The sequence below is a fragment of the Acinonyx jubatus genome, chromosome B4, assembly GCF_027475565.1.
Source record: "Acinonyx jubatus isolate Ajub_Pintada_27869175 chromosome B4, VMU_Ajub_asm_v1.0, whole genome shotgun sequence".
Lineage (NCBI taxonomy): Eukaryota > Metazoa > Chordata > Mammalia > Carnivora > Felidae > Acinonyx > Acinonyx jubatus.
Window position 1 is genome coordinate 93,524,373 of NC_069387.1, and position 20,952 is coordinate 93,545,324.

Below are 20,952 nucleotides of genomic sequence, written 5' to 3' on the forward strand. Positions count from 1 at the left end.
TGGTTTAAAAATGTCAGAAGTCAGACTGCCATAACCAAGTTCGCCATTAACAGAAGGAGTTTGTCAGAGGTACAAACTTATAAAAATATATTAAGGGACAGGTTTAGCATTATTAAAATTGAGACTTCAAAGAAGAAATAGAACTTCTGGTAGTTCTTATGTGCTAGGCAATTCAGGTTGTTACTTCTGACAAAAATTATTTGTATCGAATCTGGGAAAATGGCATAAAATCTCATTTATTCATTAATCCACTAAAATTCATTCAACATACACTTGAGTTCCTGTATCTGCAAACCCACATTAAGACACATGAAAATGAAGATTACTAGCCCTGCCCTCAGAGACCCAATAGTCTAATTACATTCCAAGTGTTGTGGCTGAAAGCATTTTCTAATTTTTTGATAGGCACATATATAGATTTTAGCTGTCTCTTCCTCATTTCCTTATCACATGCACTGAACATGGAATTACAGCTAATTTTAAAGAAATGCTCTTTCCTGAGTTATCTACATCTTCTTAATGTGTGAAATCATTCTTGAGGAACACAAGGTGGATGGTATTGCTTGTGGTAAAAATAGTTTTCTGTTTTCTGTTTGATTCATCATTGTTTATCTCTAGCACAAATGTTTCTTGAAGCTTCTTATCTAAAATTCTATGACAGTAAAAATGTAACAGCCATGACATGGTGCACAAATATTTGCAAACAAATATGAAATGAATGCACACACCCCAAGGAAAAAAATGACCTTTATATAGGTGGTATATAGATAGGAAAATGAATGAGCATTCCCCAAGAAACATGACCTTTACACAGGTCTATACAGGTCTATATGATACAGTAGTAGCCTTTATCATAAAATAATAATGTGGAATAGGCAACGAAATAGGAAATAGTTCAGACTTGAAGTACTGAAAAGTATGGTACAAGGATCTCAAGGGGTATACAAAATGATCCAGTGGAGACAAGAAATTTTATTTGTATTTACTTTTCTGTATTCAGAATTTCCTTCCTTCCTTTCTTCCTTCCTTCCTTTCTTTCTTTCTTTCTTTCTTTCTTTCTTTCTTTCTTTCTCTCTCTCTCTCTCTCTCTCTCTGTCTCTCTTGTTATAAAGGACATTATAAAGGGGCCATTTGGCAGTGCATGAGGTCTGTATATTAGGTAACTGTATCAATGGTATTTTCCTGATTTTAATAATTGTTCTATGATTGAGAAAGAGAATGTTCTTGTTCTTAGGGACCATTCACTGAACTATTTAGGGGCAGAGAGTCAGAATGTCTGCAATTTATTCTCAAATGGTTCAAAAAACTTTTAATATATTTTAAAGCTGACATCCACAACTTGAATCCTGATGAATTATCTTCTCAAGAAATAAGCATCAGACATCACTTATTCTATTGTTTCGGTACAAACAATGATGCTTAATAGGCTGAGAAAAGACAGTGACTCCAGAGGAAGTTCCAGTTCAAAATGATGACTCAAAGAATACCAGGCTATTGTTTATACAGTACTATGTCCTTTCAGAAAGGAGACGTGTATATTTCAAGAGACATATCAATAGACAAGAGATATATTTGACAGACACATGCACACATACATACACACATATGTATGTGACCTTACTGTGTCACTCAATATGTTTGTTCACAGCTCTCTGAAATTATCTCTTTTTAAACATTAAATTTTGTCTTTATTGCTTTTCTTCTCCAACTAGAATGTAAATTTGTGATAAAGGACACACACACCCACACATACACACAAATATGTATTTATGTATCTATCTATCTGGCAACAGGGAAAGGGAGAGAGACAGGAAGGAGGAGAGAGACAGAGAGAATGATAAAGACAATGTAAAATATTTAACAACCGAGAAAGCTAGGTGAAGGCTATATGCAAATACTGTTCTCATACTTTTCAGGAAGTCTGAAATTATTTAAAAATGAATAGTCACAGAATATTGAAACTGATAATCAGCAAGGGGGTTATACAGAATGAGGCTGATATAATGTAAGACTTTAGTTTCTCATCTTATATCTTACAGTGATTTATAGTTGATTCCTAGATTTCACGTTGCCCTTGAGGCCTGATTCTTTCTACCTTATTGGAATATTTTACCAAGCATCTATATCAAGTCATCTCAATAGTAACAGATATTAAATACATTTTAAGATTTTGTACTCAAGATATTTTCAGAAAATTAAAGCAATAATAATAACATCTCACGGATTTGTACTCCAAAATAAATCCTGGCAAACCAAAGGACAATTTTAGATTATTTATCTTTTTGATACTTTTGAATAACAGAGATGATAAGGGTCTTTATTTAGGTTGTAATTTGACTTAGTTTTTCAAACATATATTGAACAAGATACCTCTGTAGTGGTTACACAAATGAAAGAGCATGGGCTCTGACCCAAGGAAATAACATTCTTCCACAAAAAAGAAAGAATAAAATAGGAAAAAAATAAATCCAAAGTAATGTTGAAAAAGAAAACCAAAGCTGGAGACATCACAATCCCAGACTTTAGCCTGTACTACAAAGCTGTAATCACCAAGACAGTATGGTATGTGCACAAAAACAGACACATAGACCGATGGACTAGAATAGAGAACCCAGAATTGGACGCACAAATGTATGGCCAACTAATCTTTGACAAAACAGGGAAGAGTATCCAATGGAAAAAAGACAGTGTCTTTAGCAAATGGTGCTGGGGAAACTGGACGGTAATATGCAGAAGAATGAAACTGGACCACCCTCTTACACCATCCACAAAAATAAACTCAAAGTGAACGAAAAACATGAATGTGAGACAGGAAACCATCAAAATGATAGACGAGAAAATAGGCAACAACCTCTTTGACCTTGGCCACAGCACTTCTCACTTGACACATCTTCAAAGGCCAGGGAAATAAAAGCAAAGGAAATGAACTAATGGGACCTAGTCAGGATAAAAAGCTTCTGCACAGCAAAGGAACCAATCAACAAAATGAAAAGGCAACCAACAGAATGGGAGAAGATATTTACAAATGACATATCAGATAAAGGGTTAGTATCCAAAATCTATAAAGAACTTACCAAACTCAACACCCAAAAACAAATAATCCAGTGAAGAAATGAGAAGTCATGAATAGACATTTTTTCAAAGAAGACATTCAAATGGCTAACAGACACATGAAAAGATGCTCAGCATCATTCATCATCAGGGAAACACAAATGAAAACCACATTGAGATACCACCTCACACCAGTGAGTGGCTAAAATTAACAACTTAGGCAATAACAGATGTTGGCAAGGATGTGGAGAAAGGGGAACTCTCTTGCATTGTTGGTGGGAATGCAAACTGGTGCAGCCACTCTGGAAAACAGTGTGGAGGTCCCTACAACCTACCAAGAGCACTTCTAGGAATTTATCCAAAGGAAACAGGAGTGCTGATTCATAGGGGCACATGTACCCCAATGTTTATAGCAGTGCTATCAATAATAGCCAAATTATGGAAAGAGCCCAAATGTCCATCAACTGATGAATGGATAAAGAAGATGTGGTATATATATACAATGGCAAACTACTTGGCAATGAAAAAGAATGAAATCTTGCCATTTGCAACAATGTGGATGGAACTGGAGGGTATTACGCTAAGTCAAATAAGTCAATCAGAGAAAGACAGATATCACAAGTTTTCACTCATATGTGGAATTTGAGAAACTTAATAGAAGACCCCTCGGGGAAGGGAAAGAAAAAAATATATAGTTACAAACAAAGAGGGAGGCAAACCATAAGAGACTTTTAAATACAGAGAACAAACAGGGTGGAAGGGGGTGGAGGGGTGGGGAAAATGGGTGATGGACATTGAGGAAAGCACTTGTTGGGGTGAGCACTGGGTATTTTATGTAAGTGAGGAATCATGGGAATCTACTCCTGAAGCCAAGAGCATATCATATATACTGTATGTTAGCTAACTTGACAATAAATTATATTAAAAAAAAGAATAAATGGAAAAAAATAGGCATTGGCAAGTACTTTCTGAAAAGGTATTTATGATCAGGATCACAAGTAGAGTCAGAATCAGAGTACCTATTGCCAATGAGCTATGATTTGAAGGTTGCTGGAAAACTCAAATTGCTCAAAATTTTCACTTCATTTCACACTGCCTAAGATTTACTACTGTAGAATGCAAGTGTCTTGTAGAATGTAGACTGTTAAGTCAGTATTCTCCAGTGGGAACCTTCAGGACTTTTCTTCTTTCTGTTATGCAGAAGAGAGTTGTAAAGAAAAGCCAGTTTGAACGGAAAGGTGAAGGTCAGCCAAGGGCATGGAATGGAAGAATTAGGTGGAACACTGGAATACAGAGGCTCAGAAAGGGGAGAATGGCAGAGACTACACACTGCCTCTTCATATTTTGTTTATTGTCAGACCTATTTAATTCTAATGCTGTGGTATTAGAATTAAATAGTCCGATAATATAAATGTGTACACTTTCTATGTCATGAATCTATTTAAACATATTCTGTATTCAGTCTAATCTACACCCACGCAGACCCCCCAACTATGACAATCACATTCTGTGGAATGTGAACAAAAAGCAATTATGTTTTCCTTAAGCTTAAAATTTAAAAAGGAATAAAAAGGAATACTTATATTTGCAGTGAAGAATATTAAAAATGGCTGAAATAACATGAGAGAAATGGAATTGCTTCTACAGAAGCAAACTGGCTGCATCCAGGAGTTGGGGCAAGACGAATATGTTTATGCATATATCAACAACAAAGCCAGACATCTGCAAATTAAACCATAGCGGGTGGCCGGCTCAAAAACAGCCATGAGATGCCTCCATTCTATTGTTCCAGTACACAGTGATGCTCAATAGGCCATGGAAAGACTGAAGGTCTCTCCTGACAAACACTCTCTCCTTGCCTGAACTTTGACAAGCTCCTCTAAGCCTTTTTGTTTATAGTCTTCATCCTTGGGACTGTTCTTCAGTCTGCAGAGTCCAGTCTTAGTAAGAATCCTGCTAAGGCAGAGAGGGAATCCCCACCCTTGATATTTTTTTAAGAGTTTTTTTTTTCAAGTTTATTCATTTTGAGAGAGAGAGAGGGAGAGAGAGAATTCTAAGCAGGTTCTGAACTGTCAGCATGGAGCACAGCATGGATCTTGAACTCATGAACCATGAGATCATGACCCGAGCCAAAATCAAGAGTCAGATTATTAATGGACTGAGCCACGCAGGTCCGCCTCCCAACACTGATATTTGATCACCCTCAATATCTGATCAATTTTCTCAACTCCTATCTTAGATGTAGAAGTCCTTGGCCTGCCTTTCCCAAAAATCCTGCTAAATAGGTTTACCAAAAATCCTTCTATGTTTGATGTCTCCTCTTAGCAATTTTCCACCACCACCCCTTACTCTGTTCATTGGCCATAAATACCTAGATATCTTGGCTGGATCTGGAGTTAAGCCTGATTTCTCTTCCCTATTTGCAATAGTCTCACTGTCTATTATGTTATTATCCCAAATAGAGTCTTCCTACCTTACCTTACCTGCCTTACTTATCTTTCACAGTGTCAGGAAATTTCTATCTTTAACACTCCAAAGCCAATGCCTGTTCCAAAAGGTTGATTAAGAATACTAGACTATTGTCCATACAGGACTGTCTCCTCCAAGAAAAAAGATTTGCATCTTTCAAGATATATTTCAGTATTTGTGAACATTGCCATATAAATGCAAAATATGTTGAAAGGGACCACTCCTTTTTGTGCCTTGATCTTTATGTAGGAACAAGTTTGGCACACTTGAGAATTACTAGGAAGGCTGGTGTGGCTGGAGCTTACTCAGTAAAGGGAAAAATAGTAAGGGGGAAATCTATATATTTATTAAGTGAGGAAAATACTTGTTGACATCTCTGATTCCTGTGGTTAATGTGTAGAATTTCAAATACTAATCGAGAAATCAATATTAACATTCCAGGAAGCTCTCACTTATCTAATAAGCATTTATTGAGCACCACTGTATAGAAAGCCTGGTGCTAGGCATTTCGGGAAATACAAAGGAAAGGTCATATTGAAGAGGTGACACTTTAACCTAACCTGGAGAATAGGGAACACAGAAAATGAAATGAAACATGAACAGATTTGAATTCCCAACTGGAATCCATGCAAGTGAGTGGTAAAGACAGCAAAGGTTTTCCTAAAAATGGATGGGGTTTGCAACACATACAAACAAGAGAGATATGCTTTCCTGCATCATAGAAATAAATAATTCATGCTGCCAGGAGGAAGACCAGTGGAAATGAATGCCAGAACCTAGGTTTAATTTTCTCTCAAATTGAAAAAAATGAATTTTAATGTTCATGAAAAACATGTGTCATGCCCTGTAGAGGCTGAGCCAATTGTTCGGTTATTCATAATTTTGTGTCTCTGGTATCTGACACATGGTGGGGAAGCAGCCGAGGATAAAGCAAGAGGTGCCAGGATCCTGCGTGCGACCAGACAGCAAGCTGTGGCACCTCTTCCCCCCACCAGTTCACATTTATATAAATAGCTCCTCCTGCCTTCCAGGGATGATCTGAATGAGCGCAGAGGAAAGAAATTCAATGACTCCCTCCATCAACGTGGAGGCAGAGCTGCTGACACACTCTGAGACAAGCCACTTACCCACCCTCTTTGGGCCTTCAGAAAACTGCCACTTTGGAAAAAGGCACTGACCTCATGTGACCATAATTGGTTGAAATGTCCTCTTATCTCTTAATTCCTTGGTTGATTAGAACATAACACCAATAAAATTAAGGTCACAGGGCTTGATCCTTCTTTAGAACAATGCTGTAGGTGTGCATTTTTTTTTTAATCCTGGGTATAATCCCTTTTCTCTAAAGCTCAATTTTTAAAAGACAACATTTTGGGCCTACCTCCCTTATTCCTAATGTTCCCTCCCTCTGCCTTTCCTCCTGGCAATGCCAGGTATACACATACACACACGTACGCACACACTGTCGGCTTTTCTCTTTTTGAAACAACATGGCCGGCACTATAGCATTACCTCGAGGTTTAGGACTTGTCTTTTGGTTTAGTTACCAAAACAATGGAGCAGAAGGGTATTGCTGTAGCTGTATATAACACTATGCGATTATAGCAACTAAGGAATGGGTGCTAAGCTACTGAAGAACATTCAGAAACTGACCCACAGTGACGGAACCTTGACCATCTGGAAACCTGGACACTGCTGTCAATTCTCAGATTAATAGAAGTTAAAGCATAGCCTCCAGCCTAGCTGACCATTGTATCACACAGAAAGTGCCCTAGACCTACTTCTAACCCAGTGGCAGAATTGTCAACTCCTCCCTCTATATCCCACAGTGCCCTATATTTATTCTGTTATTATTATTATTATTATTATTTACAACTTACAGTTATTACATTTCCCTTCTAACTCTTCCCTTCCCTTGCAGCTTTATTCCCTTCCTTCCCTTACAGTTCCCATGGTGAAGACTGCATTTTCACGGAGAGAATGAGGCCTGAGTCCAGCTACGGGAGGTGGAGGCTGCCTGTCTAGGGGCCAGGTCCTTGCCCTAGAGAGTTGAGACTACATGGAGGCCACAGGCCAGAAGACAAGGCCAGCAGAAGCTGAGAGACGGCCGAGGAGGGCAGGACGAGCCAGAAAAGGGCTGCTCCTACTCTCTCCTGCTGTGGCGTTCAGCCTGTGGGCTCTACTTCAACTAAGTGGCCATGTTGGTGGGGGCGGGCCTCTGTGGAGAGCCAAATAGTGGGGGCAATACACCAGTGAGGGAAACTCAGTGGGAAGGCACTGGATGGGGCTCTTCTTGGCCTGCAAGGAGCAAACTCCTCCTCCCTCAGCAAGTGTTCACAGAGCCCTTAGCATTGATGGAACTTCCAACATTAGACAGAACTCCCTCTGGGAAGCAGCCCCTGGGTTAGATGCCCTTCTTCTGTGTCCTCATAGCATCCTGTGCTTAGTCCTAGCACCACATCTTGAGTTGCAATTATCTGGCCGTGAGCCTCTTGAGACAGGGGCTGAATTTTATCCACTCTGTGCCCCTAAGGCCTGGCACAGTGCTTGGTATAGACATTCAACAAATACTTTCCTTCAGTTGAAGGATACATAATTTCGAGCAATTTAGATGTTAAAAAAATGTAAGCGATGATCATGGCAATAAACTTCAGTCTCTCCGTTGAGAAATTCCAAGGGCTAAAAGCTACCATGAAGGATGTTAAGAAAAATAATATTTGATTATCTCCAAAGAGCATTAACTTACATGGAAACTACTATTTCAGTGATGTTTGAGCATGGTTTATAGACAATTCTTGGTGCCCAAATGGATCATCATTACCTCAGGTAGCCCTGGCTTCAGCAGCTGCCTGGCCTGGGAGGACCCACAGTGTGACAGTGTGACCGGTGATGGCAGCTGCTGAGTCTTACTGTTTTCCTTGTCATCCTCCTAGTACTAGAGAGCAGGGATGTGGCTACAAATATTTGGCTTTGCTTCCACAAGGTAGCATCTGTTTAAGAGTAAAGATAAAAAAACACAGTTCCATCTCGACCGAAGTTGACTTTCAAAGACTGCTTCGACAGCCAAGTCACTAGAATTAATACTCATGAATGTCATGCAGTACTTATTAAGTTTTCATGAACTGTTCTAAGTGCTTTATAATACATTTACTCCTCAAAATAACCCTACCAGATGGGGAATATTATTGGTCCACGTTATAGACAAAGAAACCGGATAGAAAGGTTTAAGTTACCTGTCTAAATTCACCTAGAGAGTTAGGTGGTTGGGATAGGATCCCAACCCAGACAGCCTGGCTTGAGAGCGGCCGCTCAAAATCACTCTGTTATCTTACAGCTAATGAAAACTGCACTCCAGATCATGACATTTCTCTGCCAAAGAGTCTCCGGTGACTTGCACCAGGTTCAAAAGAAGACATGAAATCCTTGCCATACCCCTCAAGGCCCTGTAGGATCTGATGCCTAACTCCTCTTCCCTTTCATCAGCATCTTCTAGTCGTATTGTCTGACTTTCTACTCAGTGAACAGGCCAGGCTCATTTCTGCCTCGGGGCCTTTGCCCTTGCTCTTTCCCCTGCCTAGGATATTCTTCTACTTGAAGGTTTTCCTGATAAGCTTCTTCTCGGGCTTTAGACCTTGATTCAAACATCAGCTTCTCAGGACGTCTTCCTTTACAGCCCTGACTAAACTAGCACTACCCCCACCACAACCAGACACTTTCTTGGGGATGGCCCTCTAAGATCACATTCACGGTATATCTCATGACCCATAATCACCTTAGTTACATATTTAGTTGTTGATTATCTGTTTCCCCCACCAGAACATAAGCCACAGGAGGGCAGGGTTCATGTCTGTCCAGCTCCTATGATTGTATCTGGTATAAAACAGGTACATAATAAACAGAGATACAAACAGTAGGTATCTAATACATATTCCCATGATACATGACTATATAAAGGTATGCCTCTTCTCCTTTGGTAATTAGTCACAGTGTAAGATATAGAACATGCCTTAGAAATGAGGAAGGGGTGACAGCCTAATATGTAAATACCTTTAACGAGCCCACTCTGGGGTGCCTGGGTGGCTCAACTGGTTAAGCGTCTGACTTTGGCTAAGCTCACAATCTCCCAATTCTCAGGTTTGAGCCCCGTGTCATGCTCTGTGCTGACAGCTCAGAGCCTGGAGCCTGCTTTGGATTCTGTGTCTCCCTCTCTCTCTCTGCCCCTCTCCCACTCACACTCTGTCTCTCTCTCTCAAAACACACACACACACACACACACACACACACACACACACACAACAAGCCAACTCCTGTCTCCATATTCTTTGCCCTCTGATCTGACCATGCCCTCTTGGGTACCTCTCTTCTTTCTTGTCTTTTGAGTCCCTCGATCTCTGAATTAACAGTGTCATCTTCAAGTTAATGTGTTTCTCAATCCACATATAGTTTGCTATGCAAACTCCTGCCATATTCAAAGATTAGGTCTAAATAGCCCTCTTTTGAGAATTGGTGGAGTGGAAGAAAATATCTTTCAAATGGGGAATTATATGCATTTAGTTTCATTTTTCTCTCTGTTCATTTGACTTTTCCCTTTGCACATTTTTCTCTCTGCACAATGCTCATAAACTACAGGCTGTACTAAGGCAGACAAGTTGTTTACATGGCCACATTCCCATGCTTAGCCATGACCACGTGGGGATTATTTCTTTAGTACATAGAACTTTCTTGTATATGTGTACTAGTGCAAAGTGCATGATACCCATTTTTATTAGCTAGATAAACATAGCTGGTTTTCTGCATTTATTCAAACTCTGATCTCCTCTAAGTTTGTCAACAAATGCAAAGCAGCATTTACAGCAACATTAGTTCTGTTATAAATTTTCACAAAATGAATCAATTAATAGCTGTCGATAGTGTAGTATTACTAAATGCTCCATATTTATGGGGATAAAGCCAGCTCTGCTAATTCCTGATATGTACTCACTTAAAAGAAACATTTATTGAGAACCTTCTGTATTCCAGGTACCAGGCAAGAGAATATAGGTACCAGGCTGAGAATATAAAGTCTAATGAGACTTTATATTTTTTTTCTATGTCTTTAAGGATCTTGTAGTAGAAACCTACAAATATCATCCATAATGACTGTGACAGAGATATGTGTCAGGAGCTATGGAAGCACAGAACATTAGCCACCCTCAGATGCATAAACTCCATCAGGCAGGGACTTGTCTATTCCATATCTCAGTGTCTAGAACAATGACTGGCACATAATAGTCACTCAATAAATATCTGATAAAAGAATGAATGAATAAATGAACGAATCTAGATCAGATTGTACTACCAAGTAAGATTTCCTAGAAGGAAGATTGAGGACTCTATTTGAGAAAGAATGATAGGGAAGGACATTCTAACCATCCCTGCTGGGAGAAACCCTCAAGCTATTACAAACCACAGTGGGTGATGATGAAGCATCTGTGAGAACAACTTGCAGATAAACACATTTATTCATGTACTCTTTACTGTTTATTTATTTATTTAAAAGTTGTATTTCTTTAAGTAATCTCTATACCCAATATGGGGCTCAAACTCACAACCCTGGGACCAAGAGTCATGTGATCCTATTTTTATACTCTTTAAATCAGAATTTTGTGGGGATTGATGGTTGGGTATAATATTTTTTCCATTTCAAAGATGACTATAATATTATATGGCATAAGAAAATGTGCCCTTTGGAAAACCAAGAAAAATTGTCATCAAGCCTCTTCTTTGTGAATGGCACTTTCGGACTGAGAAGTGTTTTATGAGTTAGGACATATCGTTTGAGGCCCCTGGCCCCTCACTCACAAATCAACCTTTTAAGGAGCTTTGACTTCTGGGGACATGTCTGTCAGTTGTCAGTGCTGCCTGACAGTTTCGCAGGTGCAAGGTGGTCAGACCTGCCCATGAGTTCTTAAGAATTAAAAATGGTTTTCTACGCTGCTATCAAACTTTATAAAGTGCTTTCTAAGAACAAACCTGTGGTACACTGAGCAGATATTATGATATCACTCCTCCTATTTTAGGAAATAAAATCAAGGCTCAGATTGATTAACCAATTTGCTGAAGGTCACAAAGTTAGATAGTGGAGGAACTAGATCATGATGTCAGCATTTGGCTCCTGGCCTAGTGCTCATTCTCCTGCCCTGCATTCTCTCCTAGGGAACAGCAAGACTGGAAGCCTCAAAGAGCCACAAAAGACATCAGACAAACAAAAGAGTGCACTCTTGGGCTCTATCAAGTCCCGACGGTGAAAGACTGATGCAGTAGGGTTTTCTGGACATCACAGCAACCAGATATACCTGGGGGTGATGTATCAGTTAAAATAGGATAAATTATGTTGTAGTAACAAAGGACCCCACACTTTTAATTTTGTAGCTTTAAAAATAATTATTCTCACTTGTGCACTCCATGAACAAAGGACGTTCTGCTTGTTGTAATATATCAGAAACCCAGGCTGAGGGAGGCTTGAACTTGATGTGCTTCCATAATCCCAGAGGTGGGGAGAAGAATATGGTTGATGGTATGCTGGCTCTGCCTAGAAGTGACAAATGTCATTCCACTCTATTTTATTGACTAAAGCAAATCACATGGTCAAGTCTGCCATCCATACTCTCCCAGGGAAGGGAAATGAATTCCCTGAACATTAGTACAGTCTACCACACATGCTCAAGCAGCTTTTGTCATCCTTTAAATCTATAACAGGTATGAACAGCATCATCGTCGAACCAGCACCTCTGAATCTAAAAGACAATCACTGATCTCTCACTTGACCAGGCTCTCAACACTTTGTGCTTCTGCCAGAGGATATCTTTGTGTAGGGATATAATCTTTTTGCCAGAGTGAAAAGGGGAGGCTATCATCAGGGGCCCTGAGTTTTCTTTGTGTACCCAAATGAGCTGCCCGGAATGACTGGAATCCTACGTAGCTATGAAATACTTTACTTTAGGGTAAAAGGAGTCTAAGCTCTAGGAAAGCGGGGACCCTGTCTATTTTTCTCATCAATGGATATTTAGTACCTGGCACAATGTGTGAAAGCTGCAGTGATGATGATAGCTGACAACAGGCTAGCCACTTTATTTGTATTAGCTCTTTACATCCTCACCACCCAAAGAAGGCACTGTTATTAGCCCCCATTTTGTTGAAAAGGAAAACGTAGCATAGAGAGGTTAAGTAGTTTGCTCTAGCTCCCTTAGCTGATGAGTACTGATTTGAATCAAGGAAGTCCACACTTTGAAGGACACCTGAGTGGCTCAGTCAGTTAAGCATCTGACTCCGGCTCAGGTCATGATCTCGTGGTTCATGGGTTCAAGCCCCACGTTGGGCTCTGTGTTGACAGCCTGGAGCCTGGTTCCGATTTTGTGTCTCCCTCTCTCTCTGCCCCTCCCCTACTCGGGCTCTGCCTCTCTCTGTTTCTCAAAAATAAATAAACGTTAAAAAGAAAAAAAATTTTAAAAAGGGAATCCACACTTTTAACCCTACTATGTCAAGCTGTAAACAATATGTGTTGAATATATTAATTAATTATTCACTTCAATTTATGAATTTGGGGGTAGGAATGGGGTTACAAGCATTTCCTTGGCAATTCAACACAAGGTACTACCTGACTATTTCAGATCTAACAGTCTAATATCCTAATAATCATAATCATCAATCAATAGCCTAAGTAAAGGCTCAATTAAGCTATTTCAAATATCATTTTGGCATTCTATGGAAACAAGGAGCCAGGTGGAGAAAAGTGAAAGATGATTCTTTGAGCTGCACACGGAGAAGACAGAAGCCAAGGAAACGAGGGCTTCAGTCCCTTCAACCAGCTGTGCAAAGCTCTGGCTTCATTCTGTGTCAAGTGTTCTGTTGTTACAAACGCTACAAAATAGAGCAGCCTAGCAAGGGTTACCATTTGCCTTTTGGCTGGTGTTCTGAGGAACTGGCTCCTGGAGGACAGATGGCGAGCTGTCATTTCAGGCCTGCCTTTCGGCTCACCTGCATGTAGCCACATGAAACTTTCTATTTCCTAATAAAGTGTGTCCTATCTCATGTCATATATATAGTCTCTGATACCTCACTGCTCCTCCTAGATCTCTTAAAGTCTTGCTTACAGTCAGGAAGTCTTCCAACATAGCTCTTACCACATACACTCACGCTGCAGGGTTCTCCCAGTAGCACCCTAATTATGTTAAAACCTGAGACTGCTCCTTCTTGCTCGCCAACACATTTAGTTTTAATGTTCACACTCTGAAGCCAGATCTTTCCTTCCCAGCTTTAGTGTCTCCTCCAAGACCTAAATAGATATAACCTTATCCCACCAAAGTTGTTACTCCCAAAGCCTGGAATAGAATTACAGGGCAGAATTTCTTGCTCACGAATGCAACATTATTTATTTAAGCCATGATGTTCTAATTGTTCCATATGCTGGCAGCTCCATGATTCACTGATAAATGACTTCATAAACATTTGAATCTCTGTAGGTCAGGGGTTGCAAATTCAAGTGCCAAGAGTGAACAGACAAGTATTGGAGGTGAGTAAAACAAGCGGGACTTGAGAGGGGTGTGCAATAGGGAGGTTCTGACTACAGGATCCAGCTATCCGTGGCTGTGGCTGATTGCTGGTGTGTGAGAAAGCAGGCTTTTTTGCTACCAGATCTTAGTTTTCAAGGGAAGTTCAAAATTCAGCTTTTTCAAAATGTAAAAACTTCTGATTTTTAAATGTTATCTCAAGTTTTAGAATATTACCGAGAAAGGGCACTCCAGGCAGGAAAAATTTGAGACCACATGTACATACAGAGAAATTCAAGTCATATAATATGAAAGGGTGGTGTACACAGTGGAGAACAGTGGGAAATGGGGCTGGAAGGTCACTTGGATTTTATCTTGTAGGTGATGAGATTCCATTTAAGAATATCAGCAATTAGGGCACATAGGTGGCTCAGTTGGTTAAGCGTCCGACTTTGGCTCAGGTCATGATCTCACGGTTCATAGGTTGAAGCTCTGCGTGGGGCTCTGTGCTGACAGCTCAGAGCCTGGAGCCTGCTTTGGATTCTGTCTCTCTCTCTCTCTCTCTCTCTCTCTCTCTCTGACCCTCCCCTGCTCATGCTCTATCTCTCAAAAATGAATAAACTTAAAAAAAAGAGTATCAACAATTATATGACATGATTGGGTTTAGATTCACATTTCTATTTGGATGGTTAAGAGAATGGGTTAAGGGGGAGAAAACTGGGGTTGGAACAGGAGCCAGGAGGTTACAACAACAGTTCTGGGGAACATGAGCACCAGCTAAAACTGAGGGAGATTCAGAGTTCAGGGGGACTTAAGAGTTCATAGGAGGAGAATAAGCAGGATGTGGTGATGAGTTCCAAGTGATAATGTGGGAGAAGGAAGCATAGAAGATGTCACTCAGATTTCTAGGTTGGAAAAGTGAATGGTGAATGATTCACTGAGGTTGAAAATATAGGGGCAAAAGCAGGTAGGATGGGCTGGTGGGGGGTGGGGGGGAGTGAAGGCGATGAGTTCTGTATCTGACTAGTTTTGTACGATGTGCATGTGAGATATCCAGGCGGCTGGAGAAAATTTCCTGGGACACATCAGTGTAAAGGTGATGCAGGAGGTTCTGAATGGTAAGGCAAGAAACAGCGTGGGGACAGGAGCCGGAGAAGAAGCTTGTAGTGGGAAACAGAGGCTGAGGACATGTGGGGTTAACAAAGACACAGTACTCTCACTTCCATCATGTGCAACTCGGAGACTTGAATCCTACAAAAAAAGACAGAAATGCTTCCCCATGCGTACAGATTGCAATGGTTTGGGTATCATAGCTGACGAGCAGCCCGCTCACCTTGCATGCAGCAGTCCGATGAAAGACCCCTGGTGGAACTAAACATGACATCCACAACGGCCCCTGAAAAGGTCCCAGGTGGCATATGTTGCATACAATAAAGAAGCTTTTGTGGGGTTACTCATTCCCTCCTACACACTTCTTCCTCAAAAAGCAACCAACCACAGCTAGGCACTTTATCACACTTGGGAAAGGGCATGCAATGATTTTGGCTTTGATTCCATCAGCAGGCTTTCTAGAGATTTGGGCAGTTATTGACTTTTGAGTCAGCATGGGCACATTGTGGGGAGCAGAAACCTTGCTTTTTGCTACAGATACCAGCCTCATGGGGCTTGGGCTCTACTGAACTGCAAAACATCACCTGGCAGTGGGCACCAGAGACACCCTTGCTGTTAATGTGGGATTCTGGTCATTCCATTGTGCCTCAGTGGCCTGTAGAATGTAGGAACCAGTTTTGAAACTTACTAATAAAGATAAATATTTTGCACTTGTGTGATCTTTTAAAATTTTAAACATTTATTTTTAAAATTAAATTTTTTTATATGGCTGCAGGCTTTTGTTCCATATTCACGGTGACAAGCTTACATACCTATGTAGCAAAGCCCCACTGAATGACAATGTTCTGAGCCATCTGCCACTCACATCCCCAAATTTCTTGGAACACATAACTGAATATTTAAACACATGAAGATCTCCTTTGGTCAAATTTTAGAGTTGGTAAAATCACATGGTTGGTGCAAAATGCAAAATTAATTCATTTTTTCCAATTAGTCTGGTGTTGGCCCCTAGCAGAGAAACCACTCAAGCTATTCCAACAAGGAGAGTTCAAGTGCGGGGAAGGTAAGGTCAGCCAGGGTAGCGCTTTCCTTTCTTTTATTAACTGCTGTTTCTTCCACAGTTAGAATCATCCCAGGACATGGCAGGTCTTCAATGTAAAATTTTTGACTAATAGAATGAAGTTACTCCCACATAGTCCTTCATATTATTTCTCTCAGAAAGAACATTTTCAAGGAGGAGAGTCACATTGTTATTCCAGGAGGCAGTACCCGCCACCCTACATACGAGGCATCCTGACCATCCATCTCCTACTGGAGGCAGTGGATGCTCACATTTAAATTCGCAGTCACACATTTTGGTCTACAGTTCGTTGCCCGGATGCCTTGGTGAACCCAGAATTGACTTGTAGTCAAGACAAGCCTGTCCCTGAGCAGCGTACCACCTTGAAGAAGTTGGTGACCGACCCGTGGGTGACAGAACCCATGAATCTTGCTGACTACTCCTGGGAAGAGGGATGTGGAGTAGAAAAGCCAGAAAGTGGAGTTCTGTCCACTGTGAGTCTGTACGTGTAGAGCAGGGACTATAATGGCTCCGGAGTGGCTAACAGCCACTTGCCCCAGCAAAGGACCCTAAAAGCTAACACTATTCCCATGTAACGACCCCTTCCTGCCTATCAGGAGAACACCAGCTTCTTGCTGCTGTTCTTTGCTCATTTGGGAAATCATACTGTTTTTAGGTCCCTTCCATTCAGAGAAAGTGACTTCTCAAGAATTAGGCCCAAGTCACCTTCTAAAGACTCAAATGCAAGTTTGATAAATGCTAGAACAAAAGTCAGCGGTTCTATATTATTTTAGGTTTATAAAAGAGATTTGGAATTCTTTTTTTTATGACCTTGGAAGAACATTCTGGTGTTCAACTGAATGGCATAAAAGGCATAAAAGAATTTTAAGATTCTTTCTCCTTTTGTATATACGCATATGTTTTTGTTTCCTCTGACTTGGTCTATGCTCATCTGATATGTGGAGTTTGTATGAACTGGTTAGCCAAGTGACTAGACTATTTCATTAATTTATTTCCTTGAACACTTTCCAAATTAAAGCAACTTGGTTAGTAAACAAAAAACAAGCAAGCAAAAAAAGTAAGAAGAGATAAAAAGAGATGTAGCTATAAATGTAGGTCAGTTAGAAAGCTAACATACTGTGTTCTGCATTACACATCCATAGCTGACTCTAGTTTGGGCTTTCCCAACTAAAAATCCTCCCTCTGCTTCATTGAATGTGGCTTTCAGCCAGTAGAATGAAGGATGCTGGGTAATCTCTAAGTGTTCTTCTATCTCTGAGATTTTATGCTGCTGAGGCCATTGGCCACCTTGACAGAAAAGAAATATCCCTCATTTTGATGGAATATTGAGATATCCCCACTACAAGCTGAATTTATATACCTCTTTTGCTGATTATTACGGAGAAAGCTATTGACATGGAAACATTACTTTACTTTGATCCTAACATCAGACCTCATTTTTTCAGCACTTCTTTACAAAACAAAAATACAAACATTTCAAAATGCCAACAAAGTATCTTAAAGGTATCAAGAAGAAGTAATTGTTGCTGATGGTATCCTTAGAAGTTCATCCTCATCACTGCTAAACCTACATTAGGTCTGACGTGTTTTTGTGAATGAGGCTGGATATTAACTATCATACATTTGATCTCAAAAGCAGTCCAATTTGTATAAGTGGGACTACTAACTATTTAGCATAAGCTTTATCTATTCTAAAGTCAATAGCACTAAAACATAAAACCTGCTGATGTCATTCGTTCTTAATGCACTTTGGCAAAGGATAAAGCTCTTGGGTGTTGTCAGCATAAAGAGGATGTGTGTCACAGGCCATTGTTTGAGATAATTTTTGAGTGGAAGAGAAGCACCTGGGCTATTTGGGATTCCAGATTATTTGGTTGGCTAGGAAGGTGACCACTTACATGCAGAATAGAGCAGGGACAGACAACCAGAAACCGAAAAAGATATCACAGGAACAGAGTGGGGGAAAAAAAAAAGACTATAAACTGGTGGCAAAGGCAAAGGTAGCAAAGTGAAGTCACAATGGGAAAACATAGATACAGAAGGAAGTAAAAAGACTGCAAACAGGCAGCCAGAAACAGATCAAAAGCAGGCAAATTACAGCAGCAGTAAAGTGGGGATATGTAGCCAAAGGTCTTGATAAATCTGGTTTCCTTGGTAGGGATCATTCTAGCTTTCTACACAAAGATTGTTAATTATTCCCTCAATATCCAGTCTCTCCATTTTTCCCTTCACTAATAGACTCCTCCAAATTTAAACCGAACATGTGTCCACCTACCTACAGATTATATTTCCCAGCCTCCCTTGCTGCTTGGTATGGCTGGATAGCTCAGTTGGGCTAATGGGATGTCCGTAGAGGAAATGTGTGCACTTCTCTGCATATCCTCAAAAAAAGGGTGTATGGCCTCCACTATTTTTCCTTCCTCTATGGACTAGAATGTGGATGTTGTGATGCCAATCCACATGGACGAGAGTTTTCCCCTAAGGTAGGGTGGAGAAACAAGAAAGACACAGCATGGGCCTCTGATAAACTCATGGACCAGAAATATCTTGCCCACCTGGTCTGCCTGTCAGGTCAGATTTTTGCAGGAAAGGGAAATAAAGCCACTAATATCCTAAATTCAATTAATCTTTCTTATTCTCTTTATTCTGTGTGTGTGCATGCCTGTGTATGTGGACATATGTGTCTGAAAGGCATCCAATACATCACTGATATTTTGAATATGATTACCATGAGTCAGATGACTTAAATCACTTAAGATTAAGGGAAAGAATCCCGGAAATATGCAACTCAAACATATGCTTCATCTGTGAAGTTATACAGACTATTTTAAAGCTATTAATATAATCCAGTGTAATAGTTTCAATATCGGTGTGGGGAATCCAAGTTAGGAGGATAAACTATTCCATGAGATACCATCTGTATGGTCTGCAAACCCCTTTGTTTTAAGGATAAGAATATCCATACACGTAGTTAGTAAGTAAAAGCAATTATTGTTGGATTATCAACCTTGTGACATACATAAAGAACCTGATTATGATATGGCTCTGGGCTCTCCTTCTTGGTGACCATCTAATTGTGCTCACACCAGATGAACCAGGTATAGAGTTTGGCTTTCCCACACCTGTGGAACTGGGTCACTGGTTGGTACTCTCACTTGTGCTTAAAATTCCTTTCTTAGAAACAGGAATAAGCCACTGTTATTTCAAAACCAAAGTGTCTATGTTATGCTGCAATATTAATGCCCTCTTCTTGTCTTGACTGCTACCCCATAAATGTGACCATATCTTTGGATTTTGAAATATAAATTAATGAACTATGGGTCCTTGGATTCTGATTTCATATTTGTTCTTGAATGCTCACTGTATTAATTTTCTACTGTTGCCATAGCAAATTACTTTAAACTTACTGCCTTAAATAATGCAAACTTGTCTTGCAGTTCTGTAGAGCAGAAGTCTGACATGGGTCTCACTGGGCTAAAATCAAAGTGTCTGGCAGACTACATTCCTTTTTGGAGGGGAATCCATTTCTTTGCCTTTTCTACCTTCTAGAGGCTCTTGTGTTCCTTGTCTTGTGGCTCCCTTCCTCCATCTTCAAAGCCAACAATGGCACACTAAGTCCTTCTTACATTGTATCACTCTGACTTTCTCTCTTGCCTCTCTCTTCTACTTTAATGACACTTGTGATTACACTGGGCCAGAAACCCAGAATAATCCCCCCATCTCAGGGTCAGCTCATTAGCCATCTTAATCCCATCTGCAACCATATTTCCCTTTTGCCGTGTGAAGTAACACATTCACAGATTTCGGGAATTAGGACATGGACATCTTGGGGGACTATTAATATGCCTACCACAACCATTCTGAATTAAGTAAATTAATTTTTTGAGTCTCTTACTATAATTAGGTTGCTTCTTTAACTTTTCTCTCTCTAATGCAGGATAGAGATTCAGGTGACTCTGACCAATTGGGATAAAAGTACAGGGGAGAGAGTTAACATGGATCATCTTTGAAAACCCCAGGAAGCACTCACTGCAAATTCCTCACCCTTTTAGATGGGGAGGAACAGGAGTTGGGTCTCCTGTGTGTGTCTCCATTTGAGCACATTAACTAACACCTCTCTCTGTAGACCAGGAGATCAAGGTTAAAGGAATTGCAGAGTAATCTCTACCCAAATCATCAGGACAGGGGTCAGGTTCACCAGAGATACTCCTAAGTCACCGTGCCTTCAAGTACACTATGATCAATGTTGGGCACACTATCTTACTCTCTGTCTCGAGTTTTTACAGCTTTGTTTTCTTAAATGGGTTTACTTCAGAGATAAGAGACCCCTGCAACTAAGTTCCTTTGCACTCTCAGTAAAGAAGGCTCCTTTGGTTGGTCCTAGAGAAATTCCTGCATTTAGCCTTTCCTCTGCCACAGAAGAGATGTTCAGTAAAAATTCCAGCTCAACTGTCATCAGAATTGGATGCCACTGTACCAACAAAATATCACAATGCATAAACAGCTGCAGCCAGCTTTTTCCTGAACCTCTTGTGAATCAGCATCAGAGTAAGATAACAGTGCCTCAATATGCTACATGAGAAGATCTAATTTCAAATATACTAATATGGTGTGGGTAATTCAGTCTCTTGTAGAGGCTTTTCATAGTTTTCCACATTTCTTATTTATATCTCCATTTGCATCACAAACTGGATATCCCTCACTCCTTGACTGATT

At 40.2% G+C, this 20,952-nt stretch overlaps 1 protein-coding gene and 1 long non-coding RNA gene across 2 annotated transcripts in view; one reads left to right on the forward strand and one right to left on the reverse strand.

Annotated features, from left to right (window-relative positions):
* Positions 1–13,594, forward strand: part of LOC113602818 (uncharacterized) — a 32,469-nt gene extending 18,875 nt beyond the window's left edge. The window contains exon 4 of the long non-coding RNA XR_008300341.1: positions 7,439–13,594. This is a non-coding gene — a long non-coding RNA (uncharacterized LOC113602818). The remainder of the gene's footprint in view (positions 1–7,438) is intronic.
* The window catches only part of PTPRR (protein tyrosine phosphatase receptor type R), a 241,745-nt gene that overhangs the window by 156,542 nt on the left and 64,251 nt on the right, over positions 1–20,952 (reverse strand). The gene's annotated exons all lie outside the window — the stretch shown is intronic.